At 38.2% G+C, this 16,349-nt stretch overlaps 1 protein-coding gene across 7 annotated transcripts in view; it reads left to right on the top strand.

The window, feature by feature from the left end:
- Positions 1-16,349, top strand: part of TBL1XR1 (TBL1X receptor 1) — a 184,114-nt gene that overhangs the window by 94,740 nt on the left and 73,025 nt on the right. For 5 of the 7 annotated variants that reach the window (XR_004437201.1, XM_033211741.1, XM_033211742.1 and 2 more), the window contains one exon: positions 7,323-7,398. The exons of the other annotated variants lie outside the window; for them this stretch is intronic. The gene's annotated coding sequence lies outside the window, so the exon portion shown is untranslated. The remainder of the gene's footprint in view (positions 1-7,322; positions 7,399-16,349) is intronic. 7 annotated transcript variants of the gene reach the window in all.

Here is a 16,349-nt window from a genome sequence, read left to right as displayed (position 1 = left end):
ATTTAGAAATACTTGATAGTTTTTTGTTTTATTCTTGCACAATAGTTTATTTTTATATAATCTTAACGTAAAATTCAATTACATGTGATGTTACCGGTGAAACTAACTCAACTAAGGTAGCAATTAGGTGATTAGACACCAGTGCATGTTTAAATTGTTTTTATGTGAGTATGTGATCTTGAGAATAGCTTATTTTTAAAAATTGGAGTCAGATAACTTTTGAATCAGTTTTCCCCAAATTGCTTAAGTAACAATCGGAAATGAAAACATAGGCAGTAATTGCAAAGCTGTGCATGATCTGACAGTGAGTCTGATCTCAGTCACTTAAGATATCCCTGCTGTTATAGCTCCTTCTGCTTTTCACTGCCTTACCTTCTGGCTGTCTGGAATATTATCTGTATGTGTAAATTCCATGGGAAATAAGGATGGGGTGAGGATAGGGGAGGATATAATGCTTAAAGGCTTTGATGTATGCATAGTATGTTGTTGGAGATAACATACTAACATTCCTTTTTGTAAAACGGATTAAGAAGATTCAGTTGAAACTCTGATTTACAAATATGTATTAATTTTTTCATTAGGAGGTAGTACTGTTTTTGTTTTTTCTTAATTGTGCCTTCAATCATGTGCTAAGCAATTTAATTTGAACTTTTTCTGTGATTTTTTCCTGGCAGTTAATTTATTAAAAATCTTTCTAAGCAGAGTCAGTTCTGGTAGGATTCTCATATATTTCTCTCTCTCTCTTTCTCCTTTTTTTTTTGTGTGTGTGTGTGTTTTTGTTTTTGTTTTTTTGGGAGACAGGGTCTCGCTCTATCACCCAGGCTGGAATGCAGTGGTGTGATCTCAGCTCACTGCAACCTCTGCCTCCTGGGTTCAAGTGATTCTCCTGCGTCAGCCTCCCCTTGTAGCTGGGATTACAGGCATCTGCCACCACACCTGGCTAATTTTTGTATTTTCCTCTGAGATGAGGTTTCTCCATGTTCACCAGGCTGGTCTTAACCTTCTGACCTCAAGTGATCCACCCAAACCTTCTGACCTCAAGTGATCTCCCTGCCTTGGCCTTCCAAAGTGCTGGGATTATATTTTTCTCTTAATTCATGGGATGACTTTCCCAAATTCTGTACTTTAAAAATTTTAAAAACTTTTTTTTTTTTTTGAGACGGAGTCTCGCTCTGTCCCCCTGGCTGGAGTGCAGAGGCGCGATCTCGGCTCACTGCAAGCTCCGCCTCCCGGGTTCCCGCCATTCTCGGGCCTCAGCCTCCCGAGTAGCTGGGACTACAGGCGCCCGCAACCGCCCGGCTAATTTTTTGTATTTTTAGTAGAGACAGGGTTTCACCGTGGTCTCGATCTCCTGACCTTGTGATCCGCCCGCCTCGGCCTCCCAAAGTGCTGGGATTACAGGCGTGAGCCACCGCGCCCGGCCTAAAACTTTTTAAATAAAGGATACCAGATATACTTCCTTGAACTTGTTACTGACCACTAGGTAAAGGATACCAGATATACTTCCTTGAACTTGTTACTGACCACTAGGTTCTAGATTAGAATGTGTTGCTACCTTAAGTAAGTATTTATTGTGTTTGTACCTTTGTCTAGGAAAAGGGCCTGTAATGTCCATTAGCTTTTCAAAGTTATCTATAAATTAAATAAATTTACTTCTAGACACTGCAGTGTAGTATTTTTGAAGAGCAGTCAAAATATATAATTTGCTGTTCTCCAGAATTTTTGCATCTTAAAAAAGTCTTTCTAATTATGCGTAGGTGACAGATCTTAGAAGATGTCTGCTAAGTCAACAGTGTCTTTCTATGCTGAAAGCCTTATTTAAAATTAATACATCATTTACTTTAGATAAAATGCTTTGAAATACATTTTTGGAAGCAAAGCTTTTTGTTTGGAGACAAAACACAAACCCTGCAGCCATTTATTTTATTACAAGAAGTAGAGTAAATAGATTCAGTTTATGTAGTACATAAAGGAGGTGATAGTTTTTACACCAATAATGTGATTGATCATGTACTTCTTGAGTTTTTTGTTAATGATAGAAGATCAACCTTTATTGGTCACCTTCTGGAAGTGGTATTAAAATTATTGGTATAACCAGGTTCTCTCAAGCATTTTCAAAATAACAATCCACTGGTGAGTTTTTCCTTCCCAGTGTGATTTATTTGTGCAGTAATTCAGTCTCTACTGCATTTTATTTTCAAATATGTGTAAATTCATTCCTCAATATCTAGATATTTTAACATTTTATCAACATATATATCTTAAGAACCATGTATGTTCAAGGCACTATTCTTAGTTCTGTTGGGAGACAGCAAGATGATTACATCAGTCCTGGGTCTCCAGAAATTTGATCAGAGAGGCATGATGAAAGAATAAGGCACTATGCAGTTGTGGAAAGGGAGATATGTTAGGCTGGGGCTCATTTTTCTCTCTCTGGGTGGTGGGGTGGATAATTAATGGAGGAAGCTGATTTGGCCTGATCTTTGAAGGAGGGGTATTGTGAGCAGAACCATAGTCAGAAGGACATTTCTGGTGAGGAATGAGGAACATCATGGCAGCCAAAGAGTGCAGATAAGAGAGTCATAGTGATCTGCTGTGATGAGATTTGAGAATGTTGAGTAAAAGTAGAAACGCAGATAAGACAGGATACGCCTGTTTTGGACTTGAATTCCTTTAATACAAATAGTTTGAATACACATTGTCAGATTATCTTAAATGCCCCTTAAGTTTTGTAATTCCTTTGTAAAGTATATCACTATATCTTTTAAAATTTAGATACTTATTTTAATTACGTGGTGTGCTTTATAAATGCTTGCACGATGGCTAGGACATAGGTCAATGAGTTGACTAGGAAAACATCTTAAGAGAGAAAAAATATGGCCCTGCATGTGTTTCTAGAAATTTTCCAGATTAAATTGCATGTGCAATTGGTATACCATTTTTCACATATTTATTCAAACTTCAAATCCTAGAATCACTTTTTAACCATGTCATCAACTATTAAATCACTATTGTGGTCTTTCTTCTTAAAGACTTGTAGTATTTTTTTTTTTTTTTTTTTTTTTTTGAGACGGAGTCTCGCTCTGTCGCCCAGGCTGGAGTGCAGTGGCCGGATCTCAGCTCACTGCAAGCTCCGCCTCCCGGGTTTACGCCATTCTCTCGCCTCAGCCTCCCGAGTAGCTGGGACTACAGGCGCCCGCCATCTCGCCCGGCTAATTTTTTGTATTTTTTTAGTAGAGACGGGGTTTCACCGTGTTAGCCAGGATGGTCTCGATCTCCTGACCTCGTGATCCGCCCGTCTCGGCCTCCCAAAGTGCTGGGATTACAGGCTTGAGCCACCGCGCCCGGCCAAGACTTGTAGTATTAATAGGAAAAGCTAAATGAATGAATGAAGACAAAGGTAGAGAAAAGGTAATTAGTAAAAACTGAGGTTAAATACATCTATGAGGGTGATGAGAGACTCACTGATGGCTGAAAAGTTAGAAAAAGAAACTGGAAGAATGATCTAATTTAGCATTCTATAAAAGTAGACGTATGTAAGTTTGCATGTTATATGTGTACCGTACCTTATTAGTCAATTTATGTTCGGTTCAAAGTAAAAAAATTCCAATGGGTAATACAGGGGTTCAAATTTGTACCCTCATTTGGTTCTAGTATAAGAGAGTCATGTATAACATATTGTACACAATGCTATTTGGAGGAAAAAGTGGAGGTTCCACAAAGCACCAGTGATATATCCATTCGTTCATTCTATTTCCTGGAATTGCTATTATTTTAGCTTAGTATCATAAGTTTACTTGTCTTAGTTCATTTTCTGTTGTTAGAATACCATATACTGGGTAGTTTATGAAGAAAATAAGTTGATTTCTTATGGTTCCAGAGGCTAGAAAGTTCAGGCCTGAGGGGCCGCCTCTGGGAAGGGCCTTCTTTACTGCTTTATAACATGTTGGAGGGCATCACATGGCAAGAAGGCAAGAGCCAGTCAGCTTGAGTCCCTCTTGCTCTTCTTATAAAGCCTTCAGTCCCATCATGGGGGCTACAACCTGATGACCTTATCCTAATTCCTCTCAAAGGCCCCACCTCCAAATGCCATCAACATATGAATTTGGGGATTCAGTCTCCAACACATGGAATTTGAGGGACACAATTAAAACACAGCATGTATTCACTTGTGTTTAATTAAATAGATTTGTAGATTTTATTATTCAGTTTTAACCAAGCCTCACCAAAACAGTCTCATGACTTAATCTTGCAAAAAAAATTGCATCTAAAACCAAAATTGTAAGAAACAAGAAAATGGCAGAGCCAATACTTAAACTAATGCTTCACTTACTAAGATCTAATCATTTAATAGATGTATGAAAAAATTTGCCATTATTATGGCTGGGTATGGTGGTTCACACTTGTAATCCCAGCACTTTGGGAGGCTGAGGTGGGTGGATCACCCAAGGTCAGGAGTTCGAGACCAGCCTGACCAACATAGAGAAACCCTGTCTCTACTAAAAAATACAGAATTAGCTGGGCATGGTGGCGCGTGCCCGTAGTCCCAGTTACTCAGGAGGCTGAGGCAGGAGAATCGCTTGAATCTGGCAGGTGAAGGTTACAGTAAGCTGAGATTGTGCCATTGCACTCCAGCCTGGAGGACAGAGCGAGACTCCATTTCAAAAAAAAAAAAGAAAGAAAGAAAGAAAGAAAATGGCAGAGCCAATACTTAAACTATGAGAATGAACTCTTCACTTGCTATTATCTAATCATTTTATAGATGTCTGAAAAAATTAGCGATTATCAAGAAAGATGTTTGAAATGTAGATTATTCCACGGGGTGCAGTGGCCCACCCCTGTGATCCCAGCACTTTGGGAGGCTGAGACGTGTGAATCGTTTGAGGTCAGGAGTTCGAGACCAGTCTGGCCAACATGATGAAACCCCGTCTCTACTAAAAATACCAAAATTAGCCAGGTGTGGTGACTTGTACCTGTAGTCCCAGCTACTCGGGTGGCTGAGACCAGGAGAATCACTTGAACGCAGGAGGCGGAGGTTACAGTGAGCTGATATTGTGCCACGACGGCACTTCAGCCTGGGTGACAGAGTGAGAGTCTGTCTCAAAAAAAAAAAAAAAAAAAAAAAAAAAAAAAAAAAAAGTGCAGTATTCACTATTGGTATTGATGAGCTTTGCTCTACGATTAAGTTGTACTTTAAGATACTAGCTAATGATGTAAAACTGTCATTAAGACATTAAGGATGTAGAATGTTATGAACAAAAATACAGCACTGTAAGTACATTATTTATCTGCCTTTTACTTATGTTGGGAGTTTTTTTTGTTTGAGACAGAGTCTCTATCACACAGACTGAAATGCAGTGGCATGGCCATCTTGGCTCACTGCAGCCTCCGCCTCCCAGGCTCAGGCGACCCTCATGCCCCAGCCTTCCGAGTAGCTGGGACCACACCTGTGGGCCACCATGCCTGATTTTTTGTATATTTGGTAGAGACAGGGTTTTGCCATGCTGCCCAGGCTGGTTTTGAACTCCTGAGTTCAAGCGGCCCGCCTCGGCCTCCTGAAGTGTTGGGATTACAGGCATGAGTCACTGTGCCTGACATATGTGTTTTAAAATATACGTTATTTAGTAGTACATGTTAATTATAAATAAATTGAATGCATGTATGCCAAAAAATTTTGAGACAAAAGTGCTCTGTTGATTTTTAGATAACAAGCAGCCTTATGTAACTTTAGCTCAAAAATTGACAAAAACTTTGTTTTTATTTATTTATTTATTTATTTATTGAGACGGAGTCTCACTCTGTCGCCCAGGCTGGAGTGCAGTGGCGGGATCTTGGCTCACTGCAAGCTCCGCCTCCCGGGTTAACGCCATTCTCCTGCCTCAGCCTCCCCAGTAGCTGGGACTACAGGCACCCGCCACCTCGCCCGGCTAGTTTTTTTGTATTTTTTAGTAGAGACGGGATTTCACCAGGTTAGCCAGGATGGTCTCGATCTCCTGACCTCGTGATCCGCCCGTCTCGGCCTCCCAAAGTGCTGGGATTACAGGCTTGAGCCACCGTGCCCGGCCGACAAAAACTTTATATGGAAATAATCGACGTTCATAACAAATGACCTTGAGGTAAACAGATTCTAGTGGTATCTAGACATGTCTAAAGAACATTTCCTCAGTCCATACAAGAAAAGACCTATCAAGTAGCTCACAAGTGCCTCTAGGCAACAAACCTTGGGGGCTCACGCTCATGCCCTGTTTTGAAGCCACAGGGATTGGTGTAAGTGGCATAATCATCATTTACTTAGTTATTTTCTTACTTAACTTTACCTAATTGGTGTAGGAGCTAAACCTCCCATATATTATAGTAAGCTCTTTTCTGTGGTGTCAGCTTGATTTTACTCTTTACAAAATTGTACTCCATGACAGAAACTGTACTGGTCAGTGTTCCAACTAAGAGTCTCCTCTGACATGGTATGCGAAGTATAACTTTTTTTTTTGAGATGAAGTCTTGCTGTTGTCCCCCAGACTGGAGTGCAATGGCGTGCTCTTGGCTCACTACAACTTCCGCCTTCTGGGTTCAAACAATTCTCTTGCCTCAGCCTCCCGAGTAGCTGGGATTACAGGCGCCAGCCACCGCGCGGCTGAGTTTTGTATTTTTAGTAGAGACAGGGTTTCACCATGTTGGCCAGGCTGGTCTCGAATTCCTGACCTCAGGTGATCCGCCTGCCTCGGCCTTCCAAAGTGCTGGGATTACAGGCGTGAGCCACCGCACCCGGCCATGAAGTATAACTTTTTTATTTACACAGAGGGTGTGTGGAATATAATATGCCCTGACTTAGCAATTGAGAAAACTGGATAAGCCCTATAAAATACTTAAAGTCTAAAAAGATCAACGTTAATAAATTTTGATTGAAATTGTTTCTAAACCAATGACATATTTTTCTTTATTATTAAACAGAATATAGAATGCAAGTTTATGTCATTCTTGGTGGCCCATGGTTTTAGATTATGAACATACTAATTGGACCTTAATACAGTAATATTTACGCAAGTTGAGTTGAATGGTGGTGAGACCACTTGTGTGCAGGTTAATCTCTTTGAGTCTCATTTTATTCACTATGCCAACCTCTTGTGAACATTCTAAAGACTTGCCAAGTATTAAGCACTCAAAAGTTGCTGCTGTTGTTTATGATAACAATTACTTGGGGGAGAAAGAAATTCACTGGTGGGGACTTTAAAGAATATTTCAAACATGTAACATTTGGTATGGAAAATCTTTTAAACTGAATTTGTTTTAGGGCACATTGAATACTTTACTTTCCTTTTCCTCAGCATCAACAACAGCAACTTGTGATTGGCGGTGACCGGATATTCAGTTGCACATCCCCACATCAATGCACTGCCAATGGTAAGACTCTCCAACTCCCAATGTCAGAGTGTTTATTATTCTCTTGTTTTTAGAATCTTTTGCGAAGTTTGAAAGTTTCTCACAATTTGACAAAATACATGTGTTCCCAAGCTAAGTAAGTGTTTTTTTGTTTTTTTGTTTTTTTAAAATTTTTATTCTTTTTAAATATATGTAGTTTAAGTTACTTAAAAGTAACTTTTCAATATTTGGTAAAGGAAAAATTGCTACTTTTGAAAATTTCTGTTTTCTTTACTTTACTTTACTTTTTTTTTTTTTTTTCCTGTTTTGACATGGAGTTTCATTCTTGTCACCCAGACTGGAGTGCAATGGCGTGATCTCGGCTCACTGTAACCTCCGCCTCCCAGGTTAAAGAGATTGTCCTGCCTCAGCCTCCCAAGTAGTTGGGATTACAGACATGCGCCACCACGCCCAGCTAATTTTTTGTAGTTTTAGTAGGAGACAGGGTTTTACCATGTTGGCCAGGCTGGTCTCAAACCCCTGACCTCAGGTGATCCGCCCGCCTGAGCTTCCCAAAGTGCTGGGATTACAGGTGCAAGCCACCGTGTCCAGCTGAAGATTTCTGTGTTCTGTAGTTTTAAAAACATCTTAGCTACAGTCATCAGGATGAAAAATATTGTTATATCGTGATGGTCTTGTGTTTTGTCAAATGAACTATATTTTGTGAATAGTTTCTTGTTAAAAATGCAACAGTGGCATTTTGCTCCTCTATTTTTGTCCATCATTTCACTAAAATAGATTGTTTTTGTGTATTGCATTTATCTTAATATTTTTTAGTTATGTGCATTTAAATGGCTAGGATTCTACTGTTGTAACTAATCATTTTAAGGAGAGTCATTCTTATCTATTTAAGAGGATTTTTAAGAAGTCTTTCACTGTAGAATATAAATGGCAATCATTTGATATAGCAGAAAGACTACCGGACTCTGTGAGAGCTGGCATTTGCTTTATTTCCTGAATATACTATGAATCTTTGACTTTTGGCAGGTACTCTTGTAAATCTTAGATGATGGAATTGGACTTAATTTCTAAGGTTTATTCTAGCTGTATGTCAAGTGCTTATCATTGTTAACTAGAAGTCAGAGTGATTCTCTCTTAAAAAATAATTTCTTACCAAAATAATATTGTTGTTTATTTTGGGGATCAATAAATGGAAGAGAAATGAATTTTTACTTTTTTAAAGAATTAAATAATAACATCTTACATTTATAAGTATTTTCTGTAGTTCATTACCAATAATTTTATTTTTACTAAATTAGGGAGGCAGAGAAACTGATTGAGGTTTATAGAATTTGGTGGGAAATGACGTATCTGTCTGAAAGAAAAACTATTAAAAGTTAAGAACCAGAATAAGTGGGTAAGATATTTGAGAAAATATTCCCAGAAATAATTCCTATTGGAGATGAATTGTTTTCAGTATGTTGATAGGAGGAGGATTTTCTCTGTCTAAACTCTTCTGAATTCCTGTTGGGAAAAAAAGGTTGGCTTCTTCCTTTCCCTGTTCTTTTCCTCTCTTTGCATCCTCCTCACCCTCCTCCCTTTCCTCTCCTCCTCTCTCCTTTTTCTTTTCTCTCTCAGGGGTTGATAGGAGATGTTGAAGAAAATAACATATTCCCCACCCCCCAAGCCAAGCTTTACCTAGCACAAAGGATGACATGTTTTTTTGTTAATTTATAAAGCACTTGCTGGGGTTTGGGTTGCTCTGGTGACTCATTAACCACTAAATCTGCTGTTTCCCAGGGAGCACTAGATTTTCTCATGAAAGAAATACATCCATGGTAAATCAACTTTGGTATTTGGAGTGTCTGCTCTTGACTTTTTGTTCACATGAAGTTTTTGTTCAAATGAAGTTCACATTTGAAACCTGTTGCTCTTCTTTGTTGTCGGATCCTTAGTATTTGGCACGTCTCCCTTGGCAGTCAGACCAGTTGGGTATCTGAGATACAGGTGCCTATCCTTAAGTGAAAGTTTTTATGTGCTATTCACAGACTGTTTTTATAACTGCTTATAGACTGTATTTTAAATTAGATCATCCCAAACATGTTTGTCAGTTTTGTTGAAAATCTCTGAAATCATTTTAATGTCATCACAGAAGTTTAAGTGTGTATGCGTGTGTGTATGTATATATGTATGTATGTTAGTGTGTGTGAAGGAGACCAAGATTACAGCAAACTTGCTGACAGTCTAGCTAAGGACACTGAAGCCATTTCTATATATTTGGCCAGATGTGCTAGTAAATTTATAGGTATTGGTTCAAAATGGTGTGGTTCTCCCAAGACCCTCAGAAATGCGATAACATTCTGGGTTGAACCTGTGCTGTGTAGTATGTCATATTTATTTTCTCTGAAAATGCCAGAATGCTTAGTGGGATTATATACAGTTACCTGTACCACCTCCCTACCTACCCTCAACAGTGTTTTTTTTCTTTTAAAATTTAAAAAAGTTGATATATAGTAGTTGTACTTATTTTACAGTGCATGCTTTGATACTTGTATAAATATAAAATGATCAAGTTAGGATAAATGGGATATCCATCTCCTCAAACATTTTTCTTTCCCTTGTTGAACATTGTTCTTGTTAAATAATATGAGGGATTCATAACATCCTTTTTTGCCTTCACCCTTCTTTTACCTAGCCACAAGTAATTTTAAATCTAATCGCACCTTATTGCCAGGTGCAGTGGCTCATGTGTGTAATACCAGCACTTTGGGGAGGCCGAGGCAGGTGGATCACTTGAGAGATCAGAAGTTCGAGACCAGCCTGGCCAACGTGGTGAAACCCCAGCTCTACTAAAAATACAAAAATTAGCCAGGCGTGGTGGTGCACACCTGTAATCTCAGCTACTTAGGAGGCTGAGGCAAGAGAATCCCTTGAACCTGGGAGGCGTAGGTTGCAGTAAGCCACTGCACTCCAGTCTGGGTGACTGAGACACCATCTCAAAAAAAAAAAATTTTTTTTTTTTTTTTGCACCTTAAATCATGATTTATAGCTGTTTTCCTGTATCAAATGTTTCATAACTACTTTTTTGTAATTATCTCATACTGCATTAGTAGGACCCATTGGCCAGCAGGTGTATATTATTATTTTGACTTTTTATTTATTATTTTTTGAGACAGTCTCACCCTGTTGCCCAGGCTGAAGTGCAGTGGCGTGATCTGTGCTCACTGCAAAACCAAAACTGTATACCCATTTAACAGCACCCACCCTCTCCCACCCCCCTGCAAGTTCCCAGCACCCCACTCTCCTCCCAGCCTGTCCTCTGGCAACAACCCTTTTATTTGTTTCTGAGTTTGCTGGATACCTCATATAGGTAGCACTATATAGTATTTGTCTTTTTGAGATTGGCTGCTTTTGTTTAACATAATGATCTGTATTGTAACCTGTAACATTATTTCCTTGCTTTTTTTAAGGCAAAATGAAATTCCATCGTATGTACATACCACATTTTCTTTTTTTTTTTTTGTATTTTTTTTTATTTCAATCGGTTTTTGGGGGAATAGGTGGATAAGTTCTTTAGTGATGATTTCTGAGATTTTGGTGCACTCATCACTGGAGCAGTGTACACTGTGCCCAAAGTATAGTCTTTCATCCCTCTCCATCCCCCACCCTTTCCCCCAGTCCACAAAGTCCATTGTATATTCTTATGCCATTGCGTCGTCTTCATTGCTTAGCTCCCACTTATGAGTGAGAACATGCAATGTTATGGTTTTCATTCCTGAGTTACTTCACTTAGAATAATGGTCTCTCATTCCATCCAGGTTGCTACGAATGCCATTATTCCATTCCTTCTTATGACTGAATAGTATTCCATGGTGTATATACACATACCACAATTTCTTTATCCTCTTGTTGATTGATGGGCTGTTTCCATAGTTTCGTAGTTGCAAATGGTGCTGCTATAAACATGCGTGTGCAAGTATCTGTTTCGTATAATGACTTCTTTTTCTCTGGGTAGATATCCAGTAGTGGGATTACTTTATCAAATGGTAGTTCTACTTTTAGTTCTTTAAGGAATCTCCACACTGATGTCCTTAATGGTTGTACTAGTTTACAATCCCACCAGCAGCGTAAGTGTTCCCTTTTCACCACATCCATGCCAACGTCTATTGTTTTTTCATTTTTTGATTACAGCCATTCTTGCAGGAGTAAGGTGGCATCACATTGTGGTTTGGATTTGCATTTCTCTTATTTTTAGTGATACTGAGTATTTTTTCATGCGTTTGTTGGTCATTTGTATTTCTTCTTTTGAGAATTGTCTATTCCTGTCCTTAGCCCACTTTTTTTATGGGATTATTTGTTTTTTTTTTCTGCTTTGTTGGAGTTCCTTGTAGATTCTGGATATTAGTCCTTTGTTGGATGTATAGATTGTGGAGATTTTCTCTCACTCTGTGGGTTGTCTGTTTTCTCTGCTGATTATTTCTTTTGCCGTGCAGAAGCTTTTTAGTTAATAATTAAGTCCCATCTTAATTTATCTTTGTTTTTGTTGCATTTGCTTTGGGGTTCTTGGTCATGAAGTTGTTGCCCAAGCTAGTGTCTAGAAGGGTGTTTTCAATGTTATTTTCTAGAATTTTTATGGGTTCAGGTGTTAGATTTAACTCTTGGATCCATCTTGAGTTGATTTTTGTATAAGGTGAGAAATGAGGATACAGTTTCCTTCTTCTATGTGTGGCTTGCCAATTCTCCCAGCACCATTCATTGAATAGGGTGTCCTATCCCCACTTTGTATTTTTGTTTGCTTGGTCGAAAATCAATTCGCTGTAAGTATTTGGCTTTATTTCTGGGTTCTCTGTTCTGTTCCATTGGCCTATATGCCTATTTTTATACCTGTACCATGCTGCTTTGATGACTATGGCCTTACAGTATAGTTTGAGGTCAGGTAATGTGATGACTCCAGATTGGTTATTTTGGCTTAGTCTTGCTTTGGCTATGTGGGCTCTTCTCTGATTCCATAGGATTTTAGGACTGTTTTTTGTATTTCTGTGAAGAATGATGGCAGTATTTTGATGGGAATTGCATTGAATTTGTAGATTGCTTTTGGCAGTATGGTCATTTTCAAAATATTGATTCTACCCATCCATGAACTTGGGATGTGTTTCTATTTGTTTGTGTCATCTGTGATTCCTTTCAGCAGTGTTTTTTAGTTTTCCTTGTAGAGGTCTTTCATCTCCTTGGTTAGCTATATTCCTAAGTATTTTATTTTATTTTTGCAGCTATTATAATAGCTGTAAAAGGGAGTTCTTGATTTGATTTTTCACTTGGTCACTGTTGATGTTTATATTAATTTTGTATCTTGAAACTTTGCTGAATTCATTTATCACTTCTAGGAGCTTTTTGGAGGAGTCTTTAGGGTTTTCTAGGTATACAATCATATTATCAGCAAACAGCAACAGTTTGCCTTCCTCTTTACCAATTTGGATGCCCTTGATGTCTTTTCTTGTCTGATTGCTCTGGCTAGGACTTCCAGTAAGTACTGTGTTGAATAGAAGTCATACCACATTTTCTTTATCCATCCATTCATTTGTTGGTAGACATTTGGGTTGCTTCTACCTTTTGGCTATTATGAATAGTCTTGCTTTGAACATGGATGTGCACATCTCTTCGACATCTTGATTTCAACTCTTTTTAGAACTGGAATTCTTTTTGGGATCTCAGAACAGGGATTTTTGGATCATATGGTAATTTTAGGGTTGGTTCCCCCCCTCCGCCTTGAAAAATTTCTGTACTCTTTCCAGAGCAGCAGCACCATTTTACATCCCTACCAACAGTACAACAGGGTTCTACACACTGGACATTTGCTGTTTGTTTGCTAGTGCCTATCCTAATGGATGTGAGGTGTTGACAATAATTTAACACTACCAACTATCTACTTAGCTTTGATTTTTCTGAAATGCTCCTAATATGTTTTTACAGAATCAACAAAACTTATACATTACGTTTGGTTACTGGGTATAGCTTATGCTTCTACCTATTTTTTCCCTTTTATTTGTCCTGTGAAATTTTCTACATTCTGTATTTTATTTATTGGATTCCTATAGTATAAGGTTAATCTTTTCCTTATATTTTATGTAAATTGGTGGTTGTAGCTAACGGCTTCATTTAATTAATTAAGATTAATCTAATCTTAATTTAGGTTTTTTTCCTTTATTATTTTGGGAGGTTGGGGTGGCAGAATATTTCACAGGTGGTGCTAAATATAGATGAAATACCTCTAATCTGAAATGCTCCAACATCTGAAATTTTTTGAGCACTAACACAGCACTCAAAGGAAATACTCATTGGAGCATTTTGGATTTCACATTTTCAGATTGGGAGTGCTAAACTATTATACTGCAGATATTTCAAAATCTGAAAAACTTGTAGTCCCAATCATTTTAGATAAAGGACACTCACTGTATGCTTGCATAAAGAAGCACCTAATGTTTGTTTTTTATTCCTGACAGTAGGCGACATTGATGATCATCCTAAAACCATTATTTCCATGAGGGCAAAGAAAATGTTGATATTCCAATTATATCAAGATTTTATTGTGTGTAACATTTCTATGAAGAGAAACTTTCCCTAACAGATATTTCATTACTCTGTGGCACAGATTGCACAAAGGCATATGAAATGCATGATTCTTTCCTTTATTTACCAGTTTTCAAAGTACTGAGTTGTTTCCTGGAGGCCTTTCTAGGGTTCTTGAATACCTTTCTAGGTAACAAGTGAGGATTTTTTTGAGTTATTGTGAGCTTGTGGATTTAAGCATTTGATATGTTTTATTGCACTGTAGTTTGTATTCTTATTGATGTCATTCCCTTGGCCAAAAGAGCCTTTTCAAGTTGACTTCTGAGTCTTTTTTGATGTGACTCTAGTATTCCGTCTCTGGTAGCTTCCTTGCTTTCTGACAAAACAAGATGTTGGCCAAAGCTCATCTTGTACGTGTGTCCTTCGTTGGTCCGCAGATCAGCTATGTCTCTAAGAAGTCCTGATTCCTTTTAGTGAAAAAGAATACTTATATATTTGTTATATAATATGCAATAGTTAATATGTAAACATAATAGAAAGTAATATATTAAACAAAAATAGAATATAAAAAATAGAGTACATGTACTTTATAAGTACTTTAAGTACATGTAAATATAAAAATAAACATAATATAAAATTATACATATTTTTACATTTATAAATGTATATTTAACCAGTATGAGTAGTGACTATTGTTTGCATTTTTCTTTTTTTGTCCACATCTCAGTGGGATTACAGCTAAGTATTACGTTTTAAAGTAAGTCCTCATGTGTAATCCGCCCCCTGCCCACCTCCAGTTTGATACATAGTTGGGTCAACTTGTCCCTTCCCTCCCCTATCTCCCCAATTCCTGTTCCCCTTCCCCTTTTCTTCTTCTCTTCCCCTCTCCCTCTTTTCTTTCTCTCTCTTTTCTTCTTTTCTTTTCAACACTGTGTCATTCAGTCACCCAGGTAGGAGTGCAGTGGCGTGATTGTGATTCACTGCAGTCCTGCCCTTCTGGGCTCAATTGATTCTCCCACCTCTGCCTCCCAAAGTAGCTGGGACCACAGGTGCGTGCCACCATGCCTGGCTAATTTTTTTTTTACTTTTATTTTATTTTATTTTGAGACGGAGTCTCACTCTGTCACCCGGCTGGAGTGCAGTGGCACCATTTTGGCTCACTGCAACCTCCGCCTCAATCGTTCAAGCAATTCTCCTGCCTCAGCCTCCTGAGTAACTGGGACTACAGGTACATGCCACCATGCCCAGCTAATTTTTGCATTTTTAATAGAGATGAGGTTTCATCATGTTGTTCAGGATGGTCTCTATCTCCTGACCTCGTGATCTACCCGCCTCAGTCTCCCAAAGTGTTTGGATTACGGGCATGAGCTACCGCACCCAGCCAACATTTTTTTTTTTTTTTTTAAAGTAGAAACAGTGTCTCTCTCTGTTGCCCAGGCTGGTCTTGAACTCCTGGGCTCAAGCAATCCTCCTGGCCTCAACCTGCCAAAGTGCTGGGATTACAGGCCTGAGCCACTGTGCCGAAGCCAGGCCAATTTGTTTCATTTTATTTTTAGTATTTAGAATTTAAAATATTTGTTTTAATTTTGTTTTATAATCCTAGGAAACATACCACTTCAAAGTGAGATACATTCTTCCTCCTTTTGTAAGTAACCAAGTTTTAAAAATCAAACTATTTTGATTTATCTTGCTCAAATGTAAACAAATACATATGTATTCTTAAATATTCTGGAGATCACTTCATAGCAGGATGTAGATATAGTCTTTATTCATTGTTTTACAGCTGCATTCTACTCTGTTACACAGATAGCTATTTCAAGAGTGGAAGTTTTTAGATAGGAGCATGAAATGTGGGTGTCAATTTGCCAAATTCCCTTCTGTAAAGCATTATGCCATCTTATGTTCCTTCCAGCAATATACGAGGTTCCCTTTTTCCCTTTGATACATATCTGTCTTTTAATCTAATAGGTGAGAAATAGTAGTTCACTATGGTTCTAATTTGCATATTTTCATTTATTTTATAGTTGTTTGCTAGTTTATTTTGGAACTGTTTGCATATCTTTTTCTTTGAACTGTTCCAAAGATAGATTCTTATTTTGCAGAAAATTCTTCCAACTGTATCGATCAATCACCTGAGCCCTTCTATTTCCTCTTGTTCTGATTGTATAGTCATCCCACAACTTCTAAAAATTAATTTGGTTTAACAACAGGACTCTTCCACAAAGAATGGAATGATGCTGAGCAGTTCTCCTAGGTTTGATTCCTGAGGAACCAGATCCTTGATTATAACCCTTTGTTGGAAAGGTGGATCTAGAAAGTTCCTGTGGGGAAGCCAGAAAGGGAAAAGGAGGCTGATACCGAGTGCCTGAAAGACTAATATTTTTGTGCAATTAGACTCAAATCATGTGGCAGCCTTGGGGGACAGT

The sequence above is a fragment of the Trachypithecus francoisi genome, unplaced genomic scaffold (genome assembly GCF_009764315.1).
Source record: "Trachypithecus francoisi isolate TF-2019V2 unplaced genomic scaffold, Tfra_2.0 Lachesis_group0, whole genome shotgun sequence".
NCBI classification, from domain to species: domain Eukaryota; kingdom Metazoa; phylum Chordata; class Mammalia; order Primates; family Cercopithecidae; genus Trachypithecus; species Trachypithecus francoisi.
Note: the sequence above shows the minus strand (reverse complement) of the source record. Positions and strands in the feature narration are given on the sequence as shown.